This window comes from Pleurodeles waltl, chromosome 4_1 (assembly GCF_031143425.1).
Source record: "Pleurodeles waltl isolate 20211129_DDA chromosome 4_1, aPleWal1.hap1.20221129, whole genome shotgun sequence".
NCBI classification, from domain to species: domain Eukaryota; kingdom Metazoa; phylum Chordata; class Amphibia; order Caudata; family Salamandridae; genus Pleurodeles; species Pleurodeles waltl.
In genome coordinates, this window is record NC_090442.1 from 105245815 (window position 1) to 105265589 (window position 19775).

Here is a 19775-nt window from a genome sequence, read left to right on the forward strand (position 1 = left end):
AAGAAACTTGTAACCAGAACCTGCATCCTGCCAAGAAGAATTCCCTGGCTGTCCAAAAGACTCACCTGACTGCTTTCTGTGAAGGACTGCTGCCTTGCTGCTCTCTGGCTGAGGTGAAGAAGTGCTCTCCAAGGGCTTGGATAGAGCTTGCCTCCTGTTCCCTGAAGTCTTGGGACTAAAAAGACTTCCTCTCTTCAAGAAAGACTCCTTGTGCGATGAAATTCGACGCACAGCCTGCCAGAAATGATGCACAGCCTGCACCGCAGTGAAAATTTCACCCACGCTGAACCGGAATGACGCAGCACGACTTTGCAATGAGAAGATCGAAGCACGCCAGTGTAGCGACCAGAAATTGGACGCACAGCCCGCTGGATCGACGCACAGCCAAGGCGGAATGATGCAGCCCGACTTCCAGAGAGGAATCGATGCAGCACCTGCCGTGTGTTAAAAAATTCAATGCAACGCCCACCGGATCAACGCAACTCCTGTGACTTTGGCCCTCATTCTCATTTGTAACCGCCAGGGCAGAGGGCAGAGGAAGCACCGCCAACAGGCTGGCGGTGCTTCCGGGGCAATTCTGTACCGCTGCGGTCAGAAAAGGGGAACCAGCGGTTTCCAGCCGGTTTTCCACTGCCCCAGGGAATCCTCCGCCATGGGGATTCCGACCCCCTTCCCGCCAGCCTGTTCCTGGCGGTTTACACCCGCCCGCCGGGGTCGGAATGACCCCCTTTGTCCTGTCAGCGCAGGAAATCTAAGCACTGTTCCTGGGGCCTCTAAAAACCCCGCAACCCGAAGAGGATCCACAACGAGCGCCAGAAATTGACGCGCAGCCATCCCAGCGTGAAAAGTAAATGACGCATTTCCGTGTGTGGCCTGAGAAATTGACACACACCCCTTTGTTTTCACGCTTCTCCTCCTCTGCAGTTCCTTGCAGAGATTTTTCACACAGACCAGGTGCTTTGTGCTTGAAAGAGACTTTGTTTGCTTTTAAAAGACTTAAGACACTTTATATCACTTTTCAGTCATAGCTCAACATTTACTTATTGCATATTTGATCGTTTTGACCTGCATTTATCCAGATAAATATTATAGATTTTTTTCTAAACACTGTGTGGTGTATTTTGTGTGGTGCTATATGGTGGTTTTGTATGATTTATTGCACAAATACTTTAAAAATTGCCTTCTAAGTTAAGCTTGTCTGCTCAGTGCCAAGCTACCAGAGGGTGAGCACATGATAATTTGGATTGTGTGTGACTTACTCTGACTAGAGTGAGGGTCCTTCCTTGGACAGAGGGTAACCTGACTGCCAACCAAAGACCCCATTTCTATCAGATGGGTATTAAGGCTAATTTGTAGTTTGATGTTTTTTCAGTCGAGTATGCTGGGTTGAGCGATTTGGAGTTTAGGTCCTGTCGAGGTTCTGACAGCAGACACTGAGGAGCGTATTTATAGTCCCCTAGCGCCACAGGAGCATCACTTTTTGTGATGCTCATGTGGCGCTAAGCACAGCGCCATATTTACAAGTTGGCATTAAGCCACTTTCGTGGCTTAACATAACCTTGTAAATACTGCCCCTTCCCAGGCAGCACTGTGCGTGGAAGGGGCATGCAATCGGTGTTGATGTGGGTGCGCCACAGCAACACCCATTGCATTTTGAAGCTGCCTCAGATTTATGAAATTTCCTAAACCTGAGGCAGTGCCAAAATCTAACTCCACACCCAGGGGTAGCATTAGCAGGGTGCAACGAGGAGGAATACTTTTATTACCCCTCATTTTTTGCTATTTCTATGCATGCTGCATTCTTCCGCAGGCATAGAAAAAACAAAATGACAGAAATTATTCTTTATGTGCTGGAAGGTGTCCTTTCCTGCACATAAACAATCATTTGAAAATTATGCTTTTCCAAATTATGTGTGTATTGCATTGTGCAGCACACTCAGAAGTATCAAAGCACCATTAGTGATTGTTTATGTGCAGGAAGGGACACCTTCCCGCACACAAAAATCACACCCCTCTACACAGACAGCCTTGCACAATGGTGCAAGGATGCCTGCATTGGCGCTGGCAGCTAAATTTAGCACCACCGCAGGGGGAAACTAAGGTGTTTGGCGTATTCCCTTAAATGCGGCGCATCCCTGCATTTCTAAAGTGACGTAACATGGCGCTGCCAATTTTGGTGCAGCACCATGCTGTGCCATTTTTCTTTAAATCTGGCCCTGAATTACTAAGCCTATGCCTTGCCATTGCATCACACAAGGCGATGGAAAGCAACACAAAGGCTTAAGTGATATTTAGTAAGCCACACAAAGCCACCTTGCATGGCTTAGTAAGTCCAGAGTAATGCAAGCCAGAACAAATAGCAGGCTTGCAATATTCTGCATTGGGAAGGCATTCCATGGATGGAGTGCAGACATTTCCACGCGTCCACTGATCCATGGATTTTGGCCTACTCCCAGAATGACTAAATGTAGTAAACCTGGGAATGTGCCAAATGCTACCCCATCCCAACAAAAGCATAGGGAGGAGAAATATGTGTTATATCTTCTTTCTATCAGTGCTGCATTCTGCAAGGGCTTTGAGGTGCACAGAGGCCCTGCCTTTGCTCCAGACTCACTACAGGGGGCTAAGCAGTCCTTGGATGGGGACAGGACACAGCTTGTTCAGGTGTACATGAGGCAATGCTCAGCTCCGCACCCCCATAAAGCTATTTAAGAGCCCTTTGAGGCCCACCAAGTCACACCTAAGCTCCCATTGTGTGTGACTGTCTAGGGCAATACACAAAGACTAGCTGCCACCCAACCCTGACACGCAATCGGATACAGGCTGCAGGCACACAGGGCTAAGGACAGGAAAATGCCAACGTTCCTAAAGTGACATTTCAAAATTGTAGTGATAAATTTGACATTACCATTAAAGAGGCTTTATCACTACAATTGGTTCTGAACATGACAGATCTACTTCCTCTCAATAAGGAATTTCAGCTTATAAAACATAATGAGGAATCCCCAGTGTTATCCTATTTGAGGGGTAGGCCTCACAGTGGTGCTTGGCAAGAGGTTTCAAATTCCAGGTCGACATGGCAGTGTAATACTGCATTCAGAATGCATTGGTAGGCCTGGTACAGGTTTTAAAGTGGTACTTAAGCGGGTGGCATAAGCAACACTGCAGGTCCACTACTAGCATTTAATTTCCAGGCCCTGGGCACTGTGTGCACCTTACTGGAGACATATAAGTAAATTAAGTATGCAAAGTAGGTTTATACCACCCAAACCATGATTTAGGGAGAGACCACTTTAGTACTGCTTAGCAGTGGTAAAGTGCACAGACTCTTAAGAAGGTACTCCCGCCAAACTCTCTGTCTGCCCTCCTGATTCAGAGATGGGTGGACCGACGAAGTACAGTATACTCTGTAAGTATAAACCTTCCTCTGATGACCTGAGGAAACAGGGCCTTTGAAGTTGTGTCATCTAATTGTCTGCCCTATTTCAAGATGGTGGTTGGATGACTAGAATGCAGTCAGCAGCCTAGTGAACGATTCTGATCCAATACTCCAAGGCTTCGATTCGTTTCTTAAGTAACACGATACAGTGAATAATAAATATTCTGAGGCTGTCAAAATCAGATGTCCCTATTTGGACAGAGAATTGTAGATGAAATTAGTTTCTCCACAAATACTCTGAAGAAGAGCTGTAGCAACCTGAAACGCTGCTGAGCGCTCTGGCATTTCCTTTCCCTACTGTGGGCTCCTAAATGTGAAGCAAAATAAGCAACAACCTCGAGAGATGCGCCAGGAATGCGTTTATTTTTTTTATTTTTTATGGTATGTCTTCTATCCTGAAAGCACTTCCAGTGCATTAAAAAAATTAAATTATCCCATCACCTTCATCATGGAAATTATTCAAACAACACATTCTATAACTGCTAAAAGTAAACCTGCAAAGAAAGTAAAATGTATCATTATGTCCTGGATTGTGCCATTTAAACCTTGTAGCATGAAAATCATAACATTTGTGAATTGAGTTCTGGCATCGATTGCTGCCAATATAGAAATGTTGGTCTTAAAATGACATCAAATATATATATTGTAAAAATTCCAACCTACTTGAAGCTCGCTTCAGAATCACATTCTACTCACAAACTACCCTACAATGTTGTGTTATTTTCAAAATATGTTAGACAACTCACTGCATAACTGGAAGAAAACTAACACAACATCAGAGTTTAAGTGATGACGGGTCTCTGAACTGAATATTTTCTGAATAAGCTGTGGTCGACGCACTTCGCCTTGTGAGTCTTTTCATAGGTATTAAACGCAGGCAGCATAGTTTCACCTTGAGGTCCAAATGGTTGATTTGGTGAGCTGGGATTTCGGTATAGCATGCCATCCTGTGCTTTCATGGGTTCAGCCATAATTAAATGAGTACATTCATGCTAGGTAAGCACCCATTTATGGCAACTAAGTATAATCTCTAAGCTCTATGCATGAAATTCTCATTGCAGTTCTCATTTAGGCCCAGATTTTCTAAAATTTTGTGTCGGGTTGCATAACTTTTTTTTGCTCAGATGCAATATCTATTTTGCAATTTAGAAGGCCATGTAAAGCCCTATTTATGTGGCTTTGCTTGGCTTTTGTACTAAAAAAGTAACACAAACCAGCACATATTCCTGCCCTGCAATACTTTGGGGCATATTTATACTCCGTTTGCGCCGAATTTGCGTCGTTTCTTTTCGACGCAAATTAGACGCAAAACTAACTCCATATTTATACTTTGGCGTTAGACGCGTCTAGCGCCAAAGTTCATGGAGTTAGCATAATTTTTTTGCGTGAACACCTTCCTTGCGTTAATGATATGCAAGGTAGGCGTTCCCGTCTTAAAAAATGACTCCGATGCCTATGCGTCGTATTTATACTCCCGGGCAAAAATGACGCCGGGGAGTGGGCGGGACTAAAAAACCCGCATTTGCGCCGGATTTTAGTGCCTGGGTCAGGGCAGGCGTTAAGGGACCTGTGGGCTCAGAATGAGCCCAGAGGTGCCCTCCCCTGCCCCCAGGGACACCCCCTGCCACCCTTGCCCACCCCAGGAGGACACCCAAGGATGGAGGGACCCACCCCAGGGACATTAAGGTAAGTCCAGGTAAGTTATTTTTTTTTTGTTTTTGTGGCATAGGGGGGCCTGATTTGTGCCCCCCTACAGGCCACTATGCCCAATGACCATGCCCAGGGGACAAAAGTCCCCTGGGCATGGCCATTGGGCAAGGGGGCATGACTCCTGTCTTTGCTAAGACAGGAGTCATTTCAATGGGGGATGGGCGTTGTAAAAAAATGGCGCAAATCGGGTTGTGGCGATTTTTTTGCCTCAGCCTGACTTGCACCATTTCTGGACGCCAATACGCCATTTTCCCCCTACGCCGGCGCTGCCTGGTGTACGTCGTTTTTTTTAACGCACACCAGACAGCGCCGGCGGCTAACGCCGGCTAACGTCATTCAATAAATACGGCGCCCGCATGGCGCTTCAGAATGGCGTTAGCCGGCGCTAATTTTTTTGACGCAAAACTGCGTTGGCGCAGTTTTGCGTCAAAAAGTATAAATATGGGCCTTTGTGTCAGGTAAGCGTTCCCATGGATGAAACATAGCCATTATCGTTCATCTACTCATGCATTTTGACACCAACCCACAGTAATGCAAGAGTGTGTAAGCAGAGGTCAGTCTTCATCTGATGGACCTTGGCTAGTTGACAGAGGCGCAACGGTTTAGAACTCAAAGTTAAAATTAAACTTTGTGAAGCCCATTTGGCCACGCAATGAGGACCAAAAATCAGTAAGTAAGTTTAGTGGGTTTATTATAAATTAATAATTATTCCAATATAAATGCATCCCAAAATCATGCTATGAAGATACAGAATCAGAACCATCAAACCGAAAAGCTAAAACACATTCAGGCCCATATTTGTACTTTTTGATGCAAAACTGCCCAGCGCAGATTTGCGTCAAAAATATTACTGCCGGCTAACGCCATTTCGGTGCGCTGTGTGGGCATCAAATTTATACTCCACAGGTATAAGTAATTTTTTTTTACGCACACCAGAGCGTCAAGTCGTAAAGCAAAACGACGTTAACGCGGCGGAAATGACTGTGGGTTGATTTACGACACTGCAAACCGGATATGCAGTGTTTTTTGATGCAATAGCGTCAAAATTCCCCGCAAACACAGCCATTTCAGCAGAGGAGAGCCAAAATGGATCCCAGATGCCTGTACAAACCCCAGGAGGATGACAACAGACCAGGAACCAGCCAGGAGGACCCACACAAGACCCAGGACAGTTTGAAGAAGAAAAGAAAGTGTTGCTTCAGTGCAGTGGAACAGGAAATTCTGATTAAAGAGGTGACGGAACACCAGCACCAACTGTTTGTCACCTCAAAGTTGCCAATCAGTAGGAGAGAGGCAATATGGCAACAAATTGTTGACAAGATTAACAGTGTGGCAGAGGTACGCAGAACAGTCATCGAGTGCAAGAAACGCTGGCATGACTGCAAGCGCAGGACCAAGGAAAAGATGGCCCAGAACAGGAAGGCAGCACTGCAGACTGGAGGTGGGAGTCCAGCACACCAGGAAGCCCTGGACCACATGGAGGAGATGGTCGCAGCCATCATCCCAGAGGAGATCGTCACAGGGATTCAAGGACGGGACAGTGCAGACTACCAGGAGACAACGCACATGCAGGGTAAGTCGCATGGGGAATTAAAATGCACTAATGTCAACTGTAAGCGGGGGGATACCGACCACAAAATGCGAGGAAGCCATGATATACATGGAGTGGCATGGGTAAAAGGGAATGGCATGGGGGCATGGCCTGTACAGAGAGAAGCTGGGCCACACCATAACATAACACCAACAAGAGTCCCATGGGGGTATGCTGCCATGCCAATGATGTAGCAAAGGTAAAGCCACGCCAGGAGGGAAGGGCACAACGTCAAACTGACATCCCGTCACACTTCAGCCACTATACCCCCTACATTAACTAGGGCCCAATTATCAACCTCTAGCCATACGGACAACAGGAATGTAACAGTGACAAAAGTTGCCACTACCACCTCCGCTCTGTGTGCAGCTCAAGTAGCCAATGGAAGTAACGTTCCCCATGGATCATACACACCTAAATTAGTGGGTTGAGGATGACAACTTTAACAATCCCCTGAAACAAGACAAATGTTCCAGTCCTGTCAATTGTCAATGCCCATAGTTGCCGCAAATATCAGCCAATGCCATCAACATTAGGAGCTACACAGCACTAAGGTCACATCCATGCTGCATATGCCAGGGTCCATCCTGTGCCTCGGTCACAATGCAACATCCCAAATGTCAAACTGCTAAGACAACAGCCTTGTGGCGGAGGACACAACTAACTGGTCACTGACATTCACCTGCACAGTCAGAGGAGGAAATAGGACACTGCTACGACTATCAGGGTAATCCACACATTCCCCTACATCAGCTGTATAGATTACCAATGCTAACATCCATATCATGCCATTACAATGCCATTCATAGAATACGCTACATTTTAACTACATATAAGTGGATGTGAAAGATCAGAGACTGGGGCAGGTCCAGATTGTTAAGTGTGCTGCTAGTGCCATCAGATCACCCACAGCCAGTGAAAGGCCTCGCCATTAGAATGGATGTAGACGAAGGGTTGAGTAGGACAAGAAGGTGGCAATTCACTATTTGGCCTAAAACAACACTAGAGGAGATGATGCCGACAAGTCAAATAACTTACCACAATACATGTGACATGCAGGTGGGCCATAGGCCTGGGAGAATTCCCATCTGAAAGACTGGAGCAATGAACAAGAAACAAGATCACAATGTGAAATCATCACAAGGCAGGCATGTCACATCACTAATGCCACAAAACAGACACACTAATTGTACCCTATTTCATTGCAGAGGATGATGGATCTCCTGCGGATATGCCTGTCCAGGACTACCCTGATGACATGGATGACAAGCTGACAAACATCAGCCACCAAACCCTCCAAGATGTCCTTGGAACCCTCCAGACCCCACCTTCTGTCACAAGGAGGAGCTCAGAACAAGTAGCCCTCACAGAGGACCCACCCACAACGCCAATTGTACGACCTGCCAGCTCCAATACAGCTGAGGACTCTGACGACACTGGCACCAGCTTTGAGAGAACTGTAGTCGGAGTACAGCGGGAGCTGGCCAAGGAGGTGCGGGTGGGGATGCAAACTATGGCAGCCAGCCTAGAGGGGATGCGTTCGTGCATAATGTCATCTGCAGATCAGGCAGCAGCCATGCAAGCGCCAACATCCATTCTGCAAGGACTACAACAAACTGTAAAGGAATTCACCACTGTGTAAGGGAGTTGCCACAACACCTCGCACCCCAAACCTTCCACTGCATGCACGAATGCAATCATGACCCCCCTCAGGGCCGACCTGGCTGCCTACCATCGTGATGTGGCTGCTATTCTTAAGAACCAGCAGATCCTCCTTGCAGCAATACTGCCCTTAAGATCTTCACAGGTAGCAGTGACCGGGATGTCTGACTCCACGTCTTCTAACACTGAGGTGTGTGTTGCCCCTTCACAACCACCACCAAGGACAGAGGAGGCAACACACACATCAGAAGAAGAAGACGTGGAACAGATCACCTTCACACGGAATAGTGCTCGGAAGCACAAGTCCCTGCCACATGGCCAACTATTACCAAGGTCCAGCGCTTTGTAACATGCCAGTCTTACAACAACTGTACTCAATGACTGTTCTGCAAACCACTGTATATCTTGTCAGCCTGCCCAGTGCTTGTCTCTCACTTACTCATTGGCAAATCCTGTCCCTCTGCACTGACTGACACATCACCCCAGCAAATACATTTTCCTTAAGCAATTGTGTAGAATCACAATTGAAAATGTCATTATAATGGACTTACAATCATGGACAATGTACATATAGCACTACAGCACTTTTCAATAAATAGCACTTACCCAACCACTTTGTCTCTGTGTAATGTGACACATCAACTGTGCAGTAGATCACTGAATTTTGCCTCCTGTCAAATTACATAGCTTGTCAATACAACTGTCCTGAAATTATGTAGTCTGATAACTATGCACAGTGGCCTGGATTGCACCATACTCTGCCCTTCCTGAGGGTAATATCTGATGAAAAGAAAAACCATATACCATAATGCTGTGTTGTACAGAATAATGCTTCCTCAAGGGATATCTAAGCCATCAAATAGTGGCAGCAAAATGCTGCCACCATGCAATACTAACACATATAACAGTGCCCACAAATCTAAGCAAACAGTCAACAAACTGCATGAATGAAGGTGTCTGAGTTTACATCCAAATAAGTAATCATGCTGAACAGTGTCACAAATTATCTCTGTGAGTCATGAACACGATACTACAAGAGTGCTTAGGACCACTCAGCTAATAAGGGTTTCCTTGAACATCACACTGCAGTCAGACATAACACAGTGTCCCCAATACCAAATCTGGAAGCACTGTTTGTGACTTTGAAAACATATGTAATGAAAAAAACACGTGGGATCCATAGTAACTGTGATTGGTGGTTGCAATGAATGGTGGAATCTTTGCAAAAGCTCTGGGGTAGCTGCCAATCTTACAGCTCAGTTGGGATTTGTTCGTAGCATAGGACACAAATGTAATAGAACAGAATTCATGTACACTTATGCCAAGGCCCTGATCAACAAGCATTTTACACATACTGTAAAGGGTTCACTACATATTTATTAATCAGTAATAACAGAAGGGGAAACTCGGGGAAAAGTCTTACCTACCCTAATCTACCCTAACTACTCATTACCCACAACTGTCCCTAACTAACCTAACCTAAACTTACTTATCACATGTAACGAAACGTTCTAACCATCGACCTCCCGCCCCCCTTATGAGACGGGGCACATGGAGGACAACAGATACTAACCTAAACACATACTATCCTATCCTAAACAAATATATATTTTATTTTATTTTTATTTTTTTATTTTTTTATATATATATATTTTTTTATACATACACAAGAACCCCAACATAGCCAGCCACCCACCCACCCACACACTCAAAAATAAAAAATTTAAAGAATCTGGACCCACTAATACTAACTAAACTAACAGCCTATACTAACCTAACACTAAGCCGCCTAAGCCCACTAAGTATAAGAATAAGGAAAGAGGAGGGAGGGGAGGGAATCATGTCCATCAACAAAGTCTAGAGGTTGGCCCTCCGGAGGGTCCGCTTAATGGACCGCACACACCTGTTGATATGGCGAACATCCTGCTGCAGGTGACTCATTTTCCTGAGGACACGGTCCATTTTGCGCTACATGTCCACAAAAGCAGCAGGATCAATTGTTGCAGCTGGGGTGGTCTGGGTACCAGCTGAGGACGTGTGTGGCCGTGTATTGTCAATGCCTGTGGGCTGCCCTGAAGGTGGTCCACTGCTAGGGCCTGGAGCACTTGCAGATGTTGTTGGGACAACGATCCCAGCTGTGGGTGGTGCCACCTGGGTGGTAGTGATGGTCATGCTGGTGGTGGCTCCAGGCTCCGGAGGCACGTTCGGTCCTGTATCTTCGGGCCATCCTTCTGTACCCCGACTCTTCCAGCAGGATATGCTGGTAACGCAATGCCCGCCTCTGGAGTTCACGGACCTGGATGGGTGTCATATTATAAGCTGTGAAGACAAAGGAAAAAACGTACATTAGGAACTGCATTGTGTGAAGTGGCACAAGAAGTAAATTAGACAGTACATCTACTGTACTTGTAACAGCTCCTATAATCATACAGATCATTGAATGTCCCTGAGGAAGTACATGGCAGGCCAGCCTACAAAGGTTGTATCACACATAGCACATCCAAACCCTACAAGATTGGTAACAACTGGCATGATTTTGGCATCAGAGTTCTGCCAGTTGTCAGATAACAATCATGCTGCACATCCTCCGCCAATGCCAGGGCAACAAATGTCAGTGTACGGGATGGAAATCTAGGGCCACATGATCTGCAAGTTGTAAATGGACTTGCTAGTATAGTACTCATGTGCTATACCTGAGTGTGTATACTAGGTTCCGACCAAAGATTCACTGATTTACATGTCTGTGTAACATACTTGTATCATCAATCCTAGATACACTAGTCACAAATCCATGCCTGTGTTTGAGGGTGGGGGTGGAGAAACAACTAACAATTTCAAACAACATGGACACCCATGAAGCTTATGAAAGCTGGACATGTGTTTGGCTCAACTCACACACCACAGGTAAGGTGTATCTATAAATAGGAGACAGCAAACCCTTGACCAATCCCAGTGCCACACATGTCTTGCAATGCAGACCTTTGTCCACATCATATACTTCCAGTAAGCCATGACTTACAACAAACACAGAGTTGCAAGAACACCCCTGGCCATGATTTGCATGCACACCTAGGCCATTGCACTCAAGTGCCACATATTTGTAGCACTACATGTGGAGCTACATGCTGCTAGGAAGTTCAACCTACAGTTTCATAGGTACATTAGTGAGTAGGGAAGCATAAGTCTGTGGGTAAGCATTTTGCAGCCCCATTCTGGGAGAATGTGGGTCTGACAGGCTGACTAAATCTGAGATTAGGTCCAGTGCGACTCTTGTTGATACAAGTGTTATCCACATGACTCAACCCAATTCACATTACGGGGCCTACAGGAATGACCTAGAATCCCTAGATAAGACAATAGGATAAGCATTGGCAAACTCCAAAATGCTGAGAAAATGAAATCCCACTCATGGAACAAGACAAATGATGGGCCAGCGCATCACACCCTGCTATTTGTTCAACACACAGGAGTCCATCAAACATCACCAGCAAACACAACGCATAACAGACATATCAACACTTACTGGAGTTGTCGGGGTCCTCAAATGAAGCCACCTCGCCCACAGTGTAGGGTGCGGGTCCACATGTAAGGCATGGAAGGAAGAAATGTGCTCAAAATCTGTGCATTGACCAACAATTGCAAAGACAACAACTATGTGTAAGATTACATAAGTAAGTAAAGCCACTCAAATGATGATACTGCATCCGATATAGCACAGCTAACATGTCCATACCATGGGTCTCCTGTGACATTTACACACATATCTGCACACATGCAGTGGCCCTAACTATCATGTGGTGGCAAACATGCTCCTTCATTAGTGAGCAGACATAATAATGGAGTGTATTCGTCTCATCATGTGCATCCAAGAGAGACATCCAAAGCCTGTTTCCATTACCAGTCAAACAGCCATTGTAGCCATGACAAATGTATGACCCATAGGTACAATGTACAGAGTGGCAGGGACATTTGTAAGTCCTCATGTCGTTACAGTTTCTTCATTTGATGTGGCCCAGCTATGATGATTTGCACCAACCATAGAGATATGAACCCATGTGCATACCTTTGGCCTACCATCCCTAAACGAAAGGTGGAACACCAAACACCAAATACCAGTGTAAGATGTTAGCTGAGGGCACCTTGCACTTTTTCCCTATGTTTCCAAATCCAGATCTGACATGTATCCAAAATGATGAAGGACCACAATAATCCCTAACATTCATAGAACTTCCGTGAACGCTTTCCTTACACACTCACCAGACACACATGAGACATATGTGTGGGCCACTTTGCTATCATTAATTGATGTGAAGCCTGCACTCATTTTCTGCATCATGTAGTGTTTCTAAAGTCAGTCTAGCTGTTGCGTCAACAAAGATCGGCAATATTTTGGAAAATCTATACCTCACTGGCAAATGTGACCTATATAGACATGATTGACTCCTAATTTGTGTTGCTGCCTGACACAACAGCGGCACCAACTCACATTAAGTAAAAGTATTCAGTAAGTTTGCAGAGCACTTGCTTCCTGACAGCTAGCAATTGTAGTCCTTCACATAGTCCATCAATGACCCTTTATGTTTCCAAAGCATTCCACACACTCAAAAACATAGCCGGCAGATAGTGTACAAATCATCTGATGTCACTACAGAGCTATTAATCGTGCACCTTTGCATTAATTGGACTCACCAACAGGGCCCCCAATCACTATTCTCAGAAGGTCCAGCAGATCTTGCTCCCTGGAGATGAGGTCAGCCCAGCGGTGCTTCAGCTGGTGGTCATTCCTCTGGCTCCAATACACATGTTGCAAGTGATGCAGAACCTTTCCCCACTGGATTCTACGTGCCTCGGTGTGATACCCCTGTATCACCTGCCCCCCTGCCTCAATAATAAGCGGTAGGAAATGGCACACCAGCAATATAAACCCCCCAAGCTTCTCCTCACCCATCTTGCCAAGACGTGGCCTACCCAACATCTTAGCACCGAAAAAGAGGTAGAGGGGATAAAGAAGAACAAAGGAGAAAAGGGGGAAAGTAGAATAAGAAAAAAGTAAACTTAACAACTAAAAGAGCCCAACTATCCCCAAACTAACACTACCCACAACAGACTCCCACAAACAACAAAGACAATACAATACTGGACAATAGTACACAAATAAATACTCAGACAGTATACAACAACAATTTTAGATAACAAACTAACAAGTAATGGAGCACACAGGAGACAAAAGCACAATTTCACTGGACAAAACTCAGAACACAGCCACACAGTCTAGAAGAATCACAGACTGCAAAGTGAAAGTGAAAGTACCCCCACTGTACATAATCTGTAAACAGGATATTCTATTACATCAGTTCCCGCATAAAATGGCCTTCGTTTTTATTGTTATGCGTCATAATTTTTGACGCATACAGTATGTGCGTCATTTTTTTCAACGCACAGGAGTAAAAATGAGGCCGCATCCATATATTTGGAAATAGTCTAACACTTAACCAATTTTAAGGGCATAATGCGTTGTTTTTCGGGCATGAGCGTCATTTTTTGGCACTTGTGCGCCATTTTTTGACGCATGTGCGTCAAAATTTCTGCGCAGTAACTGGGTTTGGGTAATTTTGCCATTTTAATGTAATGTAACATTTGCGACACAACTGAGATAGGCTGATTGCACCCACTTTGGTGATGACGGTGTATGGTCACATGTAAGACATCATACGGCTGCAGACCATGATCCGCTACTTCCTTAACAGGATTCTCACGCTTGGCTGATGCACTAGATGGCCATATGTGTGGCCTACATATATGTATTCCACAAATTGGGCATGTTTGGCATCAGGAGAGGATAGCAAGGTGACGCACATAAGTACAATACCTCAATGCCTATGACTCAATGTGTGTGCATTGGCTACTAATGTAGTTGTCGACCCAGTGTGTGTGCATCACAAGATGCATTATTGAAAATATGCTTGTGTGAACGTGAAGTCAATGTGTCCAAACCTTAGATGCAAGTCAGTGTGGAAATGAGAGAGGACATGTGCTAGTCATACATGTAGCAACATCTGTTGTGTGCACTTCCAAGATTTTGGGTAACGTAGACACCACAAATGACAAAGCATGCACCGGATAGATGGCAGACGCTTGTTCATGTCAATGGTCCAAAAGTTACCCATCCCATGTCCTAGAAATTTGGTAATTGCTTCCTAGGAACTTGTTGGTGAACTCACCGTGAATCTGGTGCATGTACGGACTAAGTGGGTACCATGTTATTGGCACAGACAGCCAAAGGTGACCCCCAACTGTTACATCACGCCACAGTTGTGGTCATATGACTGAGCCACAACTCTCCAGTGGCAGTGGTGGACCAGCAGACGAGGCAGCACATGGCCACATATTTCCAGTGATCAATTGCACAGAGGTGTCTAGTTCATGTGTGTGGTCCAATGTTGATCCTGTATATTTTTAGGGTTCTATTACGTCCAGGTCTCATCATGAGTCAGTGGCGGCTATTCCTGTATCTACTGAGTAACCTTTGGAGATCTATGTGAGTAAAGTCAATGAGGACATGAGAACCTACATGGGGATGGTCTCACCCTGTCACTGCAGACGTGTTATGATACTGTCAACAGGGTAACCTTGGTGTGCTGAGTGAGATCATATCTCAGGAGTCATGTTCCGGCAGGTGTCATTACAACATTTGTACACAGGTTGGCCTGTAAAGTTCCCACTGCATATGGGAACATCATAGCCTCTGTGTTGATTAATCTTGCAGCTATTCAGCACGCACAGCCCATCAATATGTTGTGAGCAATGTGATTCAGCGTGTAAACTGTCAGGGTCCTAACATGTGTGGACTTTTCATGCACATTATCAGAGGTAGCTGGTTCTGCTGGAGGCACCATACCCAATCCCTGCATACGGCCATGGTACACTGTCACACTTTATCGTTCATGCATACATGAGACCCAGACAAGGGATAGGCTATGATTTTGGTATTCAAAGACAATTTTACTAATGTGGTACAATTAAAAAGCAGATGATGCTATACAATGTATTTGGGTATGCATTGAGGAAGCACATGACAAAATACCCCCTGAGGAATGTGAGGTGTGGTAACACAAGTGTGGTACATATGTAGCCACAAGGAACCTTTAGGGTAACGCACAGACAGGTGCCAGTCAGGCTGACAGGATGCAGGGTCAATCAGGATCCAGCAATTTCACAAGGTACATACTCAGTGGTCTGACTAAGACTGGTCAGAGAAAGATCAAGACAGTTGACATGGAAAACTGTGTTTGTCCTGTGTTTTTGAAGGTGACACATAAACCCAAGGGCTGTGTTACACAGCTTAATTACTAGCAATGCATAACAGTGTATTTGACAAAATGGCAACTTCTATGCTGTTCCAATCATCTGCAGGGGCAGTGCATGTTGAAATGGGTGGTGTGCATGAAGGTGATCACAGATGTGTGCTGCATCAGTTTCTCATAAGTCCTGTAGGTGAGATTTGTGTTCAAATGGCCAACAGTACCTTTCACACGGGAAGCAATCTACAGGTGATAACAGGGCTTAGAAACTACAAGCCAGTGTATTAATTGGCCTGACGTCCATGCAGTCAGATGCACTATGACAATGGCATAACATAGGAAAGGGTGTAGCACACTGGATTACTATTGTTAGTCTGTGTGTGTAGAGGAGGGAATATCGGGGTACACATATTACCATTCCAGGGACCTCTTCAGACAGGTGGGTTGAGACCAGGAGCATGGGTGTGTCAGGAGTTAGGAAATGGGCTGATATGTATATGGAATGTCATGTGCGCAATGCTTGTCATAGGTATGGCACTTGTGCTGTCTATGTTCTACTTCTAGGGAACTCTAGTCACAGATAGTCCTTGCAAAGATAGTTGCTGTACAACTTACTACTGTCAAGGGTCTGGTCATACATTCCTGTTACCAATGCAATTGCACATCCACTGCCTCATGTATGAGGCTTTTTTTCCCCTTATTGACTGATGGTGTATTAGTTGTGTGCCATATGCTGCGATGAACCATGTAGCCAACATGTATGTGTGAAATAGTTGTGGTCCTCTGCTATTGCCCTTCAAAGGTCAAATGTACAGGATATATGTCATTTATAGTGTGTGTGTATGTGACTGTTGTATAATACGCATCACAATTGCTCAGGAAATTTCTGTGTCCTGATCGGTATATCAGCAATGCTCCATGAGGCTACACTCTTATTCTGATAGTTAGATATAAAGGTGAGCACAAATGATTAGCCATACCATGATATGGTGATTCTTATCGGTGTTTATTTTTATTAGTTAATACAGTGGTGTTGGTGAGTTGTTTTAAAATAAATTGTTTACAATATGTTGGCGCCTACGCAATCCAGCAGCTGTGTTTTGTTGTTCCCCCTCATGTTGCAGGCCAGCATCCTCTTCTTCCTCCTGTTCAGGCATTTGTGGCTCTGGTTCTAAGAGGGGAATGTTCCTTCGTATGCAAATGTTGTGCAGGATGGCACATGTTAGAATGATCTTACAAACCATTTCAGGGGAATATAGGAGGCTACCACCAGTGATGTCGAGGCACCTGAATCTCGACTTGATGATGCCAAAGGTCCTCTCGACTATGCTTCGTGTCCTCCTATGTACGTTGTTGTAGGCACGCTCTGCTGCAGTGCTTGGGTTGCCAAATGGTGTCATAATCCATGGCTGGATCCCATACCCCTGATCAGCTGAAAAAGAAAATGAATGGGATCATGTTGATGTAGCTTGCCCCATTGATATCACCTTGCATGCCTGTAGTTGTCTTGTGTTGTCTGTGACTCTTTTGTGTTATAGTGTTCCTTCCTAGGCTTGTAGGATGTACCATCTGCATTGTTTCCTTGGCTGAACGAGTGTTTGCCTGCTGACCGGTTGTCAGCAGTATGTTTGAGTAATTGCAGTACAGTGTGCACTCCCTAGCTTTGTGACTTGTGATACAGGTGTCCCTGTGTCTTCACTGAGGGTGAGATGATAGTTCCATACACAGATTCATTTTGACAGTGGTGGTAACACGTTAGCATCTATGTACCCTGGACATCCCATACCTTTAGACTTATGCAATGGATTAATTTAAACATCAGTGAGACGCTTACATTTTGCGAGGTGACAATTAGCCAAACCTCTCCATACGTTGTGATCATTGACATCTTAACATTAGACTGTACACTAATTTCAGATGTGTGATAGGTTCACTGCAGACCTATCAAACATGGCTAGCGATGTCACGACCTCTTTGTGTTCCTGTCCACATGTTGCTGTCGTGGGGTATGTGTTGTGTGTCCTAGACGGTTGCTGTGCAGTGTGTATATAAATAGGTTTTTGTACTTACCAACAAGTAGTCCATTGCCATATCGTCCATCCTGATTGATGGTAGAGTGAAGGAAGATGGATGAGTCATTTACACTCCCAGGATACTTTGCCACGATGTTGGTGATCAATCCTTGGTGATCGACAATGGCCTGCACATTGATGGAATGTGTATGCTTTCTGTTGCGGTAGAGGTGTTCAGTTGCAGCAGGTGGCACAAGGCGTACATGTGTGTAGTCGATGGCATCAAGGACGTGTGGGAATCCATTAATGAGGTAAAACCCCTGTTTTGTCTCCTGCTGCTTCTGCAGTGTGTTTGGGAAGCAGATGTGGCGGGGTGTGAGTCCAATGATGGCATCCAGTACTTTGGGCAAGAAGGCAGAAAATGATGGCTGTGATATTCCGGCAACCAGGGCGCCAGTGCTTTGAAAGGAGCCACTTTCCAACATGTGAAGTACAGCTAGCAGCTTGGTTTCTGTTGGGATGGTGCGGGATGTCAGCAAGGTGGGTGCCAACTGAGACTCTATGTTGCGCAGCAGCTGCTGAATGGCCTGCCAGTTCAACCTGTACCTCTGGATGATGTCATGTGCCCTGAGGCCATGAAGGGTTGTTCTGGTGCGGAATATTCTCTCCTGCCTTCTGCGCTGCCTTTGGGGTCCCTGCTGGTGTTGTGGTAGCTGCTGTTGTTGTTTCTGGGGTCTGCGTGCACGCTGGATGAGTAGCACCTCCATGTCTCCCTTTTGCTGCTCTGCTGTTGCTCTGCTGTTGCTTCTGTGTGTTCTGATTAAATACAGGTGTGTTTGCCCCATTTTAACGCCTGCCCTGACCCAGGCGTTAATTTTGGAAGCAAATCGGGCTGTGCGTTATTTTCCGACTCCGCCTCCCGGCCGTGTGCCATTTTTGCCCGGAAGCTTAAATACGACGCATGGCCGTTTAAGTCATTTTTTAGACGGGAACGCCTACCTTGCATATGATTAACGCGAGGCGGTTTCCCGCATCCAGAAAATGACACACACGGCAGGATTTTGATGTCCGCGGGCTCGGTCATCAAAGTTTAAATATGGGGCAAGTTTTGCGCCAAATGTGCGTCAAAATTTTTGACGCACATTCGGTGCAGACGGAGTATAAATATGCCCCTCAGTCTCAATGGACTAAGGCATACAAAGAATACAGTCCTTGAAATACAGATACTAAGGGGCATATTTATACTCCGTTTGCGCCGAATTTGCGTCGTTTTTTTAGACGCAAATTCGACGCAAAACTAACTCCATATTTATAATTTGGCGTTAGACGCGTCTAGCGCCAAAGTTCATGGAGTTAGCGTCATTTTTTTGCGTGAACACCTTCCTTGCGTTAATGAGATGCAAGGTAGGCGTTCCTGTCTTAAAAAATGACTCCCAGGCATGTGCGTGGTATTTATACTCCCGGGCAAAAATGACGCCCGGGAGTGGGCGGGGCAAAAAACCACGCATTTGAGCCTCTTTTTAACGCCTGGGTCAGGGCAGGCGTTAAGGGACCTGTGGGCTCAGAATGAGCCCAGAGGTGCCCTCCCCTGCCCCCAGGGACACCCCCTGCCACCCTTGCTCACCCCAGGAGGACACCCAAGGATGGAGTGACCCATCCCAGGGAAGAAAAGGTAAGTTGTGGTAAGTATTTAAAAAAAAAAAAATTGTGGCATAGGGGGGCCTGATTTGTGCCCCCCTACATGCCGCTATGCCCAATGACCATGCCCAGGGGACATAAGTCCCCTGGGCATGGCCATTGGGCAAGGGGGCATGACTCCTGTCTTTGCTAAGACAGGAGTCATGTTAATGGCGTCTGGGCGCCCCAAAAAAATGGCGCAAATCGGGTTAAGACGATTTTTTTGCCTCAGCCTGACTTGCCCCATTTTGGGACGCCCAAACGCCATTTTTACCTACGCCGGCGCTGCCTGGTGTACGTGTTTTTTTTTCACGCACACCAGGCAGCGCCGGTCGGCTAACGCCGGCTAACGCCATTCAATAAATACGGCGCCCGCATGGCGC